The sequence below is a fragment of the Octodon degus genome, unplaced genomic scaffold (genome assembly GCF_000260255.1).
Source record: "Octodon degus isolate 3935 unplaced genomic scaffold, OctDeg1.0 scaffold00049, whole genome shotgun sequence".
NCBI classification, from domain to species: Eukaryota; Metazoa; Chordata; class Mammalia; order Rodentia; family Octodontidae; genus Octodon; species Octodon degus.
In genome coordinates this window covers 12,410,122-12,421,686 of record NW_004524625.1, presented here as the reverse complement: position 1 = coordinate 12,421,686, position 11,565 = coordinate 12,410,122, and the positions used below count along the sequence as shown (strand labels likewise).

The 11,565-nt window shown below is 44.8% G+C and overlaps 1 protein-coding gene across 7 annotated transcripts in view; it reads left to right on the top strand.

The window, feature by feature from the left end:
* Positions 1-1,860: 1,860 nt before the first annotated feature.
* Sytl2 (synaptotagmin like 2) overlaps positions 1,861-11,565 on the top strand; it is a 57,368-nt gene continuing 47,663 nt past the window's right edge. For all 7 annotated transcript variants that reach the window (XM_023716625.1, XM_023716624.1, XM_004632555.2 and 4 more), the window contains exon 1: positions 1,861-1,912. The gene's annotated coding sequence lies outside the window, so the exon portion shown is untranslated. The remainder of the gene's footprint in view (positions 1,913-11,565) is intronic.

The window sequence follows — 11,565 nt, the reverse complement described above, 5'->3', positions numbered from 1 at the left end:
CAGGTGAGGCGGTGGGCGCTGCTCGGCCCGGACTTGTCCCTGGAAGGAGGAAGGGGGAGGGGTGTGCGGAGCCTTACCGAAATCTGCCGAGGGAAGTCTTCCGAGGTGTGCTTTGTATAACTTACGACCCTGCAGCTCAGAATCCCCCCTTGCCTGGAGTTCAGATGGGTGACAACGGGGCCAGGTGACGCCCTGCGTTGCAGAGGAGCACGGGAAGCCCTGGTGCAGTCCGCCGAGCTCTCGCAGTTTACGCACTTGGGATCCTCAGCGGTCTCCGACCTCCTCTTTGGCTTTTAACCCTGGAAATTCTCAACCTTCTGAGGAACGTGAAGATTTAGAGAGGAAGACACCAGCCTCCCTGTTTCATGGTCTTGACAACTGGTGTTTTGTTTTAAATCAACCAAGTACATTCTTTAGGGAACTATAAAGGTAGTTTTTTAAAGACTTATTTAGAACTTGTTTTAGCTTAGTAGATATTTACTGGGTGTCTTTTCTCCAGCTTGGGGTTAGTCAGTATAAACCCTTGTCTGGGTCTGGCTTGAATGTCATACAGAAAATAGCTATTACCTTTCATGCATATATTGCAGACATTTTCTGCTATTTCATCTTGAAGATAGGTATTATTTTCCCCATGAGCTTTCTTGGACAAGCTGGGGGTTACTCGCCTGCGGTCCTATTGTTGACAAATGGCAGAGCTAGGGTTTCAAATCCTGCTCAGTGCCACGCTCCACGCAGATGAGGGCTACTTGCTTTGTGAATCTTGCATCGCATGTAGCTCTCGCGCTGCTCAAAACCACCTACACCTGAAGAAATCTTGAAGGTGCTGCTTAGCACTGTGTGCTCCATTCTGCAGCCGGAGAAACTAGACTCCTGCGTCACAGGACCTGGAGGGATTCCGCCCTGGATTGTATTTGGCAACTGAAAGCCCCAGTATTGCTTCATCTTCTTGACACTGCCCAGTGTATTTTTGGCCTTTTTGTACTCACTTTGTGGCCTTTGGCAATTTTCTTGAACTCTTGTTCTTCTATTTCCAAATTTTTAAATTTGGAAAACTGTTCTAATCTTATAGAGTAAAACATACAAAGATCTCCACTCTACGCTAATAATCAGAGAGGTTCAGGTAAAAAAAAAAAAAAAAAAAGAAAAAGAAAAAGAAAAAGTAAAAGAATATTGGGTGTTCCGAGGCAGAGGAGGTTATTTCGTGAAGAGGGAGCACAGAGCTTTTATGGTGCTCTGTCCTCCCAGCTGGGTGTGGACATGCACACAGAATTCCTATGGTGACAGTAGGGAAAGGGAACAGAGGAGGAGGCAGTGGAGAGGAACAGGGGGATGAGCCCCTTTGTGCCCCAGGGCCAGGCACCTGGCTCATACATCTCAGATGAGTGGTAAATGTTTGATAAGGATGCTGCTTCTATTCCATGAGTACTCCAGACCCTGCATATCTTCTGGTCAGGCATCAGTCCTGACCCCAATTCAAATCTGATTGACATAGAGGTCATCAGAACTTTGGGGCATTAGTGGCCTCCTGTTACTCAGTTAGGGGGCCACGGTTAAAGGTACACACATTCTCTTAGGAATTTCTGCTCGAGGGGGAGCTAACATCCCTGGGATTTACTGGCTGCTCTTAAAGATGTAATTATGCCTCTGGCCTCAGATAGCTTTGGTGTTCGGAAGGCCCGAGGCTCAGCTTTGAGCCCTTAGTGATGGGAACTGAGAAGGGTTTTAGTGTGTGGAAGTGAGACATAACCTTTCTGCCTTCCTTGTTCTCCATTTCAGCTGAGCAGAGTAAAGGCTGAGCAGTCAGGGCAAAGGAAAGGTGGGTGAATAATGTCAACAAAGATGCTTTCCTTCCCCCAGAGCCATCTGACACTGTAGAGGAGCCGGAAGGCAAGGTGGTCCCCGCAAACTCAAGGTGAGGTGGAGAGGGCTGGGAGAGCCGCTCTGGCGGGTGCCTGGTGGTGGTGGTGGGGGTGCCAGAGAGGGGCACAAAGCCTGGACCTGGTGGTGGGGGGTGCCAGAGAGGGGCACAAAGCCTGGACCTGGTGGTGGGGGGTGCCAGAGAGGGGCACAAAGCCTGGGCCGCTGCTGGGGGGTGGCGAGGGGAGGAGAGGCTGAGGGAAGTCTGGGTTCTGATCACTGAAGGCTCAGAAGAAGCAGTACTGTCTCCCAGCCTCCAGAATTCTTTTTTTAAAAATTGTATTTTAAAGAGAAAAGAGTAAAACAAAATGGCAAAACAGGATAATAGGACATTGGTGAAGACATTGTGTATTGTTATCTTTAAATTTACTTATTCAGAGCACAAAACAGAGGTATTTAACTATCCAAATATTAGTACAAAACTTTCTTTTCAATGAACTAAGAGAAATAAACAATTGTCTTAATAGTAATACAACTATTATATATATATATATATATATATATATATATATATATATATACTTTTTTTTCCTTTTTCTTTTCTTTTTTTCTCCTTTCACCCATCCCATTTTCTCTTTCTTCTTGAGCAGTTTCTTTTCCTTGCACAATCTCTATTGTGCATTTTGGATCTTATTTACTATTTCAGTTTCTCACACTAGGGAGAAAATGTGATGTTCATGCCCGTGAGTCTGGTTTATTTCAGCTATGAGTCTGGCCTCAAGTTGCAACCATTCACCGATGAAAGTCTGCAGTTTATCCTTCTATATGACTGTGTGGTACTCCATTGTATAAAAACATCACATCTTTTTTATCCACTCCTCAGTTGATGGGCATTTGGGTTGTTTCTAAGATTTTTATTTTATTATTATTTTTTTTTTTGTGGAACCAGGGATTGAACTCAGACACTTATGCTTGCCAGGGAAGCACTTATTCTACTGAGCCATATCCCCGGCCCCAAAATGGCAGAAGGATTTTTTTTTTCTCCGAATGCCTTCAGGGCAGGTTTGGCTGGCTGGAGTTGTGGGGATCGAACCACAGCAGCCTGAGCCTGACTGCTTTGTTGAAGCAGCCAATTAAAGAACTGAGCTAAGGGCAGGCCCCCATTTCTAAGATTTAGCTGTTATAAATTGTGCTGCTATAAACGTGGGTACACATACATCACTGTGGTGGGAGGCCTTAATTCTTCTGGGAAGACACGCAGAAGGGAATAGCTGGGCCAAATGGAACCTCTAATTCTAGTTTTTTTAAGGAATCTCTACACTGATTTCCACAGTGGTTACACCAGTTGGCACTCCCACTAGCAGTGGAGAAGGGTCCTTTTTCCCTGTCAGCATTTGCTATTGGTTGATTTCTTGCTGATAACCATTCTTTCTGGGGTGAGATGGAATCTCAGTGTTGCATTTCTCAATTGACCAATAGTGTTGAACATTTTTTCATGTATTTATTTTCCATTTGTATTCTTCATCTGAAAGTCCCAGCTTCTAGAATGGTCAAATGTGATCCGTTTCAGCACCAGCAATAGGGTTTTTTTTTTTTTTTTTCTGCTATGGGTTTCTCCTTAGCATAGAACAGACAAAGAGATTCTCCAAAATGTATGTAGAGTGGTGATGTCAAACTTTTAGAGTCTGAACACCCAACCTCTTGCTGAGCTCCAGGATTGCATTTAACCTGATTGCTCATGTCTTCCTTTTGTAAAAACAACTGTTAGCAGTGCTTGGCTGTGGGGGCAACTTGGCTCACATGCCACTTCAGCGCATGGATCATAGGCTCGCCACCCCTGGTGTAGAAGACGAGGTCAATTCAGGAGAGGGGTGAATTATGATCCCATTGTAACAGCTTTGTGCGGTGGAAGAAGTTTAGGCCCGAGAACCAGACAAACACCAATCCAAAGCCTAAATCTGCCATTTAGTAGGCGTTTGACCATGGACTCGTCTCTTGGCCACTGTCAATATATTTTCTTTCTTTCTCTTTTCCTTTTTTGGGACAGAGTCTTACTATGCAGTGCAGAACTCACTATGTAGCCCAGCCTGGCCTTGAATTTATGGTGATCCTCCTGCCTCAGCTTTCCAACTGCTGGGATTACAGCTGTGCACCACCATACCTACTGTATTTTCTTAACTACAGAAAAGAACAAGGCCGGGGATATAGCTCAGTGGCACAAATGCCTGCCTGGCAAGCATAAGGTTCTGAGTTCGATCCCCAGTACTGCAAAAATAAATAAATAAATAAACGAACAAACAATAATTATACCCAAAAGGCTATGGTGCCAGTTAATGACAATGTATATAGAGTACCTCTTACAGATAAAGAATTGTTCTCCATATTTCAGTTTTGATTTTTCTGTGTTTTCCGTGACCAATGAAAATGTACACTTTTATGTCCTTCCAGTAAGTCGCTGACTGTGGGGCTGTGTTGCCATAGACTTCTGGGCTGTGATGGTTTGCTTCTAGACATTTCAAGATCCTCCAATTGGTGTCTCTCTCCCAGAGATAGTTGTTATATGGTGGGGGAGGGAGAGCTGTGGTTTTTTTCTCCAAATCTTTAGAGAAGACTGTTCAATTTAGTCTCCACTGGGCTGAAATCAGTGGATTTTCTGGTAGAACAGCTACTGAATGGAGACCGCAAGGCTGAGACACGCAGGGGGAAACAGGGACATTTCCAACAGTAGAGTGACCGTTGCTCTCTTAAGGTGCGCAGTACTTCCCCACTTCCGGTTGTTTCGCTAGATGCTGGCCTCACCCTCTTCTCCTAGGAGGACTTGTGATGCTCTGTCTTACGCTGAGGCCATGCCGGCTGGCAAGTGAAGCACCTCAGTGCTCCCTTGGCCTTCCTCAATGTGAGTCTAACGGTATAACTTCCACAAGTCACATTTATGTTGATCTCTGTATTCCTGATATGGGTCTTTTCTATAAATCAGAACAGGATTTGCTGGCTAGAAAAAAAATGGTGTGCGATTAAATGAAATAAGGTATTGGAATCACTTAGCATTTCTCAGGAAGAAAATTGGCCATTTCCGAGTGGCATTATAATAATGTCATTATTACATGGATAAACACAGTGCTGAAGGTACCATGGGGCAGGTGTAGCCAACGTGCTGCGCTCATTTAAGCCAGCCCTATAATGCGTGGCTTAGGTGGTAATCACTGAACTATAGAAGGAATTATTTTTTTTGCTTTCTCCTTTCCAGGTCAGAAACCATTATTCTACTCCATATCAAGTTCCTGCAGTGATTTTCACTTATACTTTAACCTTTGTGAACTGGGTGTGCTGAGTGTATTTTGGGGCCTGTACTTTTAGACTAAGTGAATTTCAACAGAATGACTCAATACTTGTCAATATTTTCTTAGCCAGGAGTCAGGAGCTGACAAGTGTGAGGCCACAGTAGCTGTGTAGTGCAGTTTCCAAAGGAATTTTCCTAATAGGCTTAGCAGCAAGATCTTTCTTTTATTCATGGGCTTATTTGTGTGGGGCCCTATCGGCGAGGAATCGGTGTGCCAAGTGCCTAGCCCGCAGTTACACATCGGCAGTGGCTGTGGTCTCTGTGAACTCACTTTTGTTTGACCTGTTGCACAAGGAAGCGGAGAGGAGTGGATGAGCAGAGAACATGGCTCCATGTAGGATGGCAAGGGGAGGGCTCCAACACTCATGATTCTAGTTTTGCTTATGGACTTTGAGCCGGACAGTGCAGTTAGATCAGGGTTTTGTAAAGTGTAGTAGAAGACTTACTTCATTTTCATTTCTGAGTTTTATGTCTAGTCATCCCAGATTGATACCCTTTATAAAACATAAAAATGAAAAGCAGGAAATAACATTGTACAACAGACCACAGAACACGTGCTGCAGTGTAACTGGTTCTCAACTCAAGCTCCTGATTCCTGTACTTGTGAATTGGGGATGGACGGTCATGGATGGGTACTGGTCCACAGGCCACACTGGGATGGCACGTAGTGTCTCCCTCACTGAGGTGATTGTTGAACACAGGCACTGTAAGCCCCAGGGATGGCTGAGTTCAGTGTGTGTGTGTGGGGGGGGGTACAGATAAAGACATGAGAAGCTTTTCCCACATGGGCCAGGACTCTGCCCACACCCATGGAATAGTGTTCTGACTGTAGAGTAGGCCTGTTCGGGGCTAGGAAGCTCCTTGCTTGTTACCTGGGGAGAAATCCTCCATGAAATCAGTTTTGGAGCTCTGAGTACCGCTCAGGGTCCAGCAGCCTCTCTGCAGACCAGGGCCTCAGCTGCTGCCTCTGCTCATGGAAGGTTTTCGGACTAAAGGATACTGCAAATGGACTGGCTCTTTTCATTTTCTACTCTGTTCTCCTTCTTCAAGACCACCTCTTTGAAGACTGCACCCTCAGTTAGCTTATATTGTCTTGGCTGTAGATGGGCCAGCCAGGCCTCTGAAAAAAGGTTAGCTATGCTAATGTGTTCCAGGCTTCCCAATTCTTTCTGCTTCTGGTGTCTCCTCCTATACCCTTCCCTACCCATGTTCTTTAATTGCCTGGTAGTGTCCTCCTTTCTCCCTGAAAGTATTTAGCAAGAATTTACCCTAAAGAACACTCAACTATTAAAATAATTTGAGCCTATATGGGTGGAAATGGTACTCTTCCTTTTTCTTAATGGCCACCTTACTGAATTATGAGTCCACATGTGTTTGTGACATCCCATATGCAGTCCAAATAGTCCTTACAGCCTGGTATATAGATAGCACAGATGAGTCATTACAACAAGGGGGTGTCTGGGGTTTGCTGGTGCCTGAATCCCTTACTGTGCAGACTTTTCTGGGAAGAACTCCCAAGATTTTAGAATTATCTTGTTTTTTTTTTTTTTTTTAGAATTATCTTGTTTTAATCATCCTAATAAAGACCAGAATCTTTGATCAGAATAGGAAAATTCATAGGCAGAAAGATGGCAGGGAGCATATCAGTGACGATTTACACTAAGAATAAAACACTAGATGTCATAGTGTAACAGATGTCACCAGTCAGAGGCCTTCTGCTATAGCAAAAAGTAGCCAGGAAGGTACTGTTGGGTTACAGTTACCAGCAAGAGTTAGGAACCCAGTAAAAGGTAATAGGAGAGTGAGATGGAAGGAAAATAGAACATAGAGAAGATAAATAGGTAGGAATAGGGTAGACCCGTTAATCGATATGTTGCCTAGATGCGCTTTTAGGATATTTGTTGGAAATCAATCTTTAGGGCTGGGGATATAGCTCAGTGGCACAAGCACCTGCCTAGCAAGTGCAAAGTCCTGAGTTTGATTCCTAGTACCAAAAAAAGAGAAAGAGAAATCTTCAAATGTTCTTATTTGCTGGGTGGGGTGGCATGCTCCTGTAGTCCTAGCACTCTGGGAGGTAGGAAGATTATAAGTTTGAGTTCAGCCTGGGCAACTTAGTAAATTAGCAAGACCCTATCTCAAAAAATAAAAAAGTAATAAATATAAAAAGTACAAAAGAACTGAGGCTGTAGCTCATTATATATGTTCACTGTCCTCTTTTAACAGGTCTGTTAGGATTAGTGCTTTTATTCACTGCTGTATTTCATTGACTGCTCTGTTCCTAGCCTTTAGAATAATTCCCAACAAGTATTTGTGGCATAGATGAATGAATGAAGACTAGAAGGCGAGTGAGAGGCTGAGGGAGAAAATGAACGAATGATAACTGCTGATGAGATGAGGAATCGATAAATAGAGATAATGGCGAGGGAGGGGATGAATGACCACAAGAGTGAATAAATGGATAGTTAAATGAAGCGCTGCAGAGAGTAGGTCGGGAAAGAGGGCAAAACATTAGAGCCGGGAGGCCATGACAGGACCCACCACACGCAGCTTTTATTGTTTGCTTGACTGAGGACCTCCGGTTTTAAGATTCTCCGGGAGCACTGGTAATTGTAGAGCCTGAGATCCCTCTCTACCTGCATCACTGGGGGGAGGACATTCCAGATGGAGAACTCAGAGACATGGGGCTGGACAGAGCTTGCCTGCTGCAGGGGTTTCCGATGTCCGTGAGTCAAAAAACATCTCCAGAGAATTTCTCAGAAATGAGTTCAGAGAGAACAGGATAAGTACTGCATTATGGTGTCTCATTCCATGGCTTTGGCAGGTTTTCCTCAGCATACTGTACCCAGAGTTTCCTTGCAAGCAGAACTACATCCTGATCTCATTTTATTTTTGGTAGAATTAAAGCAAAATTTTTGTAATGAAGCAGCGTGCTGGTCTGGGCTTCACTGCCTTGGCTTTGGAGATCCTCTCTTTGTCCACGTCTCTCTGTGGAATGGGAACCAATCACTTAAAGCCACGTCTTTAGCTCTGGATAACACTTTTTCCCACCAAAGCTCTTTTTCTTGGAAGGTTTCTGTGTACATATATCCATCTCCCTCTACCAGAAGGATTAGTTAGTTACCTTCTTCTCTGTAAGGTAGAATCTTCCTCCCAAGGGCAGGGCGTGGATGAGCTAAGCTATGGGATGGTGTATTTGGTATTTTCCCCAAGGTTTGACAGCAAATCCAGTAATGTGTGGATTCCATTTCTAGGACTCCTGATACATAGAATCATTTGTGTTGAGCTCTAAAGAGAACATTCAATTTTATCTTATCAGAGTTTAGAACTACTTAAATCAGTTGTGGAAAGAGTATTTTTATTGGGGCATCTGTATGCCTTACGATTAGATGGAAATTTTGCGGGGTGGATTTTTTTTTGTTTTGTTTTTGTTTTTGTTTATTTTTGGTACTGGGGATTGAACTCAGGACCTTGTGTTTGCCAGGCAGGCACTTAAGCACCGAGCTATCTTCCTGGCCCTGGGAATGTATTTGACAGCTCTGTAGCATGAACTGTGTAGCTCTGGAGCACTGTGTGCCCACAAGCAATGTTTTGCTTCATGACAATCCTGACTTAAGGAGCTCAGCATAGCATGGTTTCTAATTTGCTTCCTCCACTCATCACTGAGCTGTTTCTCCATGGCTTTATTTGTTCAAGCGTCGTGTCTCCAATCCATGCCATCATGGTGCTCGTGATAGGGGTGATGAGAACCCCACCCCCAAGGAGCTCACTGTCTAAGGGGAGAGATCAGAATGACATGGACACTTGAAAAAAATTACTTGCAGAATTCCTTTCTGGTCCTGTAAATATAACATTATGTAATTTCTTAATAATCTTAATGAAGCAAGCTAATGTTGTTTAAGTGTGACTTCTAATATCAGAGGTCCTTTCTGCAGACTGCTGAGGGAAGGCAGTTACGGGCCTTGAGAAGTGGAGTTTGGCTTGCTTTACACCTTTAAAACAATCGTGTGGAATGCCTTGAGTATCTTTTATGTTCACGGCAGTCTACTAGCTTCTGGGCGGAATCCTAAGGAACAGCAGGCATAAAGAGACTGCGTTCTCTTAAGAAAAAGAAAGCCTTCATATATAGGCCTGATCACATGATAGCAAAAGAATGCTACCAGGAATTGATGTCTAACCCAGCATACCAATAAGATACGCTCCAATAACCAGAAAGAGAGTCACTCCTAGCCAAGGAAATGCCTGGGTGAGACATGGGTTGGGAATAAAGATGATGGGATGATTTAGGCAGAGGGTTGGTTGAGTGCAAACATCAAAGAGGTAGGTGGCACACAGCTATAATCCTCGCACTCTGGAGGCTGAGGTAGGAGGATCATTGCAAGTTCAAGACCAGCCTGGACTACAAAGTGAGCTCAAGGCCAGCCTGAACTGCATAGTGAGACCCTGTCTCAAAAAGACCCCGGGGGTGGGGGCGCAGAAAGGTAGGTGAGTTCCTTGGATAATGAAGTACATGGGCCCCTTGTTTGGCAGAAAGGGCCAATAGAATGAGACAATGGGGTGGCTTACTGGGACAGAGGATGAATGGGCTCTGGTGTCCGGCTTGGGATTCACACGTTATTCCACAGGCCTTGAGGATCCAGAGGAAGGCAACAAGCACGGGAGGGATGTGACCCATGCTGTATTTCAGTTGAGTGCCTGATCCGTGAATAGATCAGGGCAGAGGAATTTTCAGAAGGATGCAGATGAAGCAAATACAGTTGAAATCAATAAAAGAAGTATGTCACTAAAGGTTAAAAAGGGAAAGAGAGAAGAGATGGATATAAAAATCACTGGGAAGAAAGAAGTACTGAGATGTGGCTTTAGTCTTCTTGCCACTTTAATCGTGCCAGAAATCTGAGGCACAATAATCCAGCCAGGGCCACGATTGTATGTGGAGTTGGACGTGCCTGGGCTGAGCCCTGCATTCTCACAGACTAACATTGCGACATCGCGTGGGCTACGTAACCTCTCCGCGCTGGAGCTGTTTTCATAAGGAGAACAGTTCGTACGTACACCTCATACGCGGCGCAGGAATGAGCTGAGAATAAGATGACGGCTGCAGCGGTGACTGCCCAGTGAGACAGGCAGGGAACCCCCAGCAGCGTTCCTGAGGAAACGCAAAACTTCCCGGAAGCAGCGGATTTGGGGGAACCACTTGAAACATGAGCTCGTTCTACTTTTTCTTTTTTTTTTTAATTTTTTATTTATTTATTTGTGTGTGTGTGTGTGTGTGTGTGTGTGTGCGTGCGTGGCCAGCTCAGCCCACCATGGGGCGGGGCTGGCTGGCATGTGGTGCTGGGGGATTGAACCGCGGTCCCTGTGCTTTGCTTTGCTCAAGCTTGTTCTAAGTAGGTGCTTTAGACCACTGAGCCATCTCACCAGCCCCATCGTTCTACTTTTTCAAGGAAGCTGATTGTGAACTGTCGCTGACCGAGTCTGCTCCGTTCATCTCTCTTCCCTGTCCCTAAGCCTAGGCATACCAGCGCACACCATGTTTCTGGTACTTTGGTGTTGGCTACAGTCCTCATTGTTTGTTTCTTGCTCCCTGGCTTTCTGAATAGCGTGGACGAGGGCTAGGAAAGTGGCTCAGCAGAATAAGCGCCCGCCTCAATAGCATGAACAAGAACTTTTGTTTAACCGCTGAAGAATCTGCCCAACTGTAGTTCCGCAGACAACACAGATTAAAATGGAAGCAAGACAAAACAGGACCACTGTCTGCTGCTGCTGTCCCCAGCCCGGCACAGTGGCCTTCGAGTGTTTAGTGGCTTACCAGCTATGGACCAGGCACTGTGAGCGGTGGGAGGAGGGCCTGGGGCCTTCCAGTGGACCCACGCTCTGGTGTAGATGCGTGACCCAAACGAGGTGGCCTGGCAGACGTGAAAGCCGTCTCTGGGTGGAGGTCACTGAGGGAAAGAATGGTTTCTTTCCTCTTTTTTTTATTATCTAAAGAGAATACAAAATAGTAAGAAAAATAACACATTAGGAACGATAGAGACCTTCACCAAACCAAACAATAGGAATTTAGGGGCCAAGGAGATGCATCGTTCAGTAGAATAAGCGCTTCCCTGGCAAGTGTAAGGGCCTGAGTTCAATCCCTGGTTCTGCCAAAAACCAAACAAACAATAGGAATTTGACAATGGCTGCTATATTGCATAATGTTGTCTTCAAATTAGTTTTTCAGATTACCAAACATATGCATGCAAAATTGGTTATAAAGGAAAAGAGAAAAGTTACACAAGGGCCTGAGTTCAATTCCTGGTTCAGAGAGACAGAGAGAGAGAGAGAGAGAGAGAGAGAGAGAGAGAGAGAGAGAGAGAGAAGTTATAGATATT